This window comes from Otolemur garnettii, unplaced genomic scaffold (assembly GCF_000181295.1).
Source record: "Otolemur garnettii isolate 467f Iridium unplaced genomic scaffold, OtoGar3 scaffold00245, whole genome shotgun sequence".
NCBI lineage: Eukaryota > Metazoa > Chordata > Mammalia > Primates > Galagidae > Otolemur > Otolemur garnettii.
The window spans coordinates 171,173-174,414 of NW_003852640.1; the positions used below are offsets into that span (position 1 = coordinate 171,173).

At 50.2% G+C, this 3,242-nt stretch overlaps 1 protein-coding gene across 3 annotated transcripts in view; it reads left to right on the forward strand.

Moving 5' to 3' along the window:
- Positions 1–3,242, forward strand: part of ZNF7 (zinc finger protein 7) — a 23,100-nt gene that overhangs the window by 17,225 nt on the left and 2,633 nt on the right. The gene's annotated exons all lie outside the window — the stretch shown is intronic.

Here is a 3,242-nt window from a genome sequence, read left to right on the forward strand (position 1 = left end):
AAAAAAAAAGAAAAAAGGATCACTTGAGCCCAAGTTGGAGGTTGGTGTGAGCTATGACACCACAAGACTCTACCCAGGGCAACAGCTTGAGACTCTGTCTCAAAAAAAAAAAATAGCTGGGCATTTTGATAGGCGCCTGTAGTCCCAGCTACTCGGAGGGTGAATTTCAAAACTTTCTTTTCTTTTCTTTTTTTTTAAAGTCTCATTTTGTTGCCCTCAGTAGAGTGCTGTGGTGTCACAGCTCACACCAACCTCCAGTGCTTGGGCTTAGGCGTTTCTCTTGCCTTAGCCTTCAGAGTAGCTGGGACTACAGCCAACCGCCACAATGCCAGGGCTGAGTTTAACCTACTACCCTCGGTATATGGGGCCTATGCCCCATTCTCTGAGCCACAGGGGCTGCCCTACTCTTTTGTTTGTTTGTTTTTAGAGATAGAGTCTCACCTTGCCATTCTAGGTAGAGTGCCATGGCATGACAGCTCACAGCAACCTCCAGTTCCTGGGCCTAGGCAATTCTCCTGCCTCAGCTTCCCAAGCAGCTGGACCACAGGCGCCCACCACAATGCCTGGCTATTTTTTTGTTGTTGCAGTTTGGTTGTGGCCGGGTTCAAACCCACTCAGCAATATGGGGCCAATGCCCCATTCACTGAGCTATAGGCACCACTACCACCCCCCTTTTTTTTTTTTTTGAGACAGTCTCATATGGATCTGGGTAGAGTGCTGTGGTGTCATTGTAGCTCATAGCAACCTTAAACTCCTGGGCTCAAGCAATCCTTTTGCATCAGCCTCCTGAGTAGCTAGGACTACAGGCGCCTGCCACAATGCCCAGCTAGGTTTTTTCCTATTTTTAGTAGAGATGGGGGTCTCGATCTTTCTCAGGCTGATCTTGAACTCCTAAGCTCAAGTAATCTATACCTACCTCAGCCTTTCAGAGTGCTAGGATTACAGGTGTAAGCCACTGGACCTGACCTCTTACTCTTTTTTTGGTCAACATAATTTAAGTGTGTCATGGAAGTTTAACTATAGGTTCAAGTGTTCCATTAGACAAAAAAGGCAGAAAAACACTGCTCTAGAGAAAGATACTTTCTCAGTCCAGGGAGGTGGCTCACAGCCTGCAGTCCCACCTACTTAGGAGGCCAAAGCAGGAGGGTCACTTGAACCCAGGAGTTTGAGGTTGCTGTGAGCTAGGTTGAAGCTATGGCACTCCCATCTGGGCAGCAAAGTGAGACCTTTGTTTCAAAAACAAAATAAAAGCCAGCCCCTCATTAAAATATTTCTAAGGTGGAAGAGGATATTTTTCAAGAGGAAAGTATGGCAGATGAGCCAGCTATAGTTCGCAGAATTGTAGTCAATTGGGTTTGTCCATACCAAGTGGTCCTCATTGTGGAAGCAGACAACAGAAAGTGTCACCTGCACTGAGGTGCAAACACTGTTGGTGCCCAACTTGCTTTTGGGCCTGAGTGTGAGGCAGGAACGCAGCCTCTAAGGTTAGAATGTGCATTAGTACAAACCCAGAACATGTTGAGTGGAAATGGTGGAAATACCTAGACATGTCACTTGCCCCAGCTGGTCAGCCAGCATCAGATATCCAAAGGTGCTGGCCCAGAACGTGGAAGAGAGGGCAGGGTCTCTGCTGTGCCCTCGCCACCCCCTGGCCCACCAGCACTGTCCCTAGTGGATGACTGCTGGCATCCTGTGAAGATGATGTTCCTGTACCTGCTTAGCCCCCACTTAGCCTCTGCTCATTGGCAAGGCATGTCCCCTATCTGAGGGATGGCCACTTTCAGAATGAGGCTTCATTGTTTTATCAGTGGCTCACATTTTCTCAGCAGTTATCTAAAGCTTACTAGAAGGGGAGAGAACCTCTTTGGCTTCAGTTGCAGGACCTTGGGGGGCTGCCATGGGGGAGCTGTCAGTGGTAAGTAGGGACAGAGAAATGGGTAGTGGCCTGGCCTGTTGAGAATGTTAAAAGATAACCCCAGCTCCTCAGAGGTTTAGCCATAGGGAACCAGAGGTAGAAGTCATGTGGTTGAGTGTGTTTGTGACATCCGGGTGTCTGCTCTGGCACAACAGGAGGACCTGGGTAAGACCTGTGCAGTGGTGCTGCATGTTGCCCCACTTGGGGGCCTCTGTATCCCAGGCCGTGCAGAGGAGGAGTGGTGCTTGCCATGTGTCTCTGTTTCCCACTCCCACGGCAAAGGAAAGCTGGGGAGGCAGGCAGAGCAACCCCTGTTAGAAGCTTTTTGCCAGGTTGTGTAAGATGCAGGGAGAAAGCAGTGGGCCAGGCCTGGAGGTGCTTTGTGTCCCCACTGTGCTCAGCAGCCTCCTGATGCCCCACTGGCTGAGAAGACTGAGTTGGAGCACAGACCAAGCCTGTCACTGATTCTCCAACTACTGTGCAGCCGTGGGCCGGCTACTTGACCTCTGAGCCAAGGGTGGGGAGTCCATAGACCTTATTGAGTTGTTGAATGAACAGGAGCTATTCCTTGCATAGAAGAAACTCACTCGGAGATAGCCCTCGGCACTCTGTAGAACAGACTGGGAGACTTTCCTGACTCCCTGGAAGCTGAAGACTTCCCACCAGGGATGAGGGGTAAGCAGAAACCAAGAGGGTGAAGCCATGTAGGCCACCACAGGGTGGACACACTGCTGACGACTGTGGCTATGGTCATAGACATCAAGGGGATGTCCAACCTCATCAAGTTGGCAGCACAGAGAAGAAGCTTAAGTGTATCTACAGAGTCTAGGAGAATAGACATTAGGAAGGCCTCCTGGGGTAAAGTGGGGATCAGTATACCCACTACAACACTACCCCAGGAAAGAGAACTCAGCATGGGCTCATGAGGCTGAGGCACCAGCAAGGGTTGTTGCCAATGATGATAGTAGCATGGGGCTGCTAGAGGAAGCTGCGGCCTGTAGTCCTGCTAGGAGAAGTCCTCCCCAGTGGTAAGTCCCTGGGCAGGTCTTTAGCCTCCTCTTTCTTGTCCCTGCACATCCCCTTTGTTCACAGTTCATACTCCCTCTGTGCCTGTCCCTGACCAGGAGATGTTGGGAGCCTCAGGTCCTGTCATCATTTTTTTTTTTTTGAGACAGAGTCTCACTTTGTTGCCCTCAGTAGAGTGCTGTGGTGTCATAGCTCACAGCGACCTCAAACTCTTGGGCTCAAGTGATTCTCTTACCTCAGCCTCCCAAGTAGCTGGGACTACAGGTGCCCTGCACAGCAACTGGCTTTTTTTTTTTTTTTT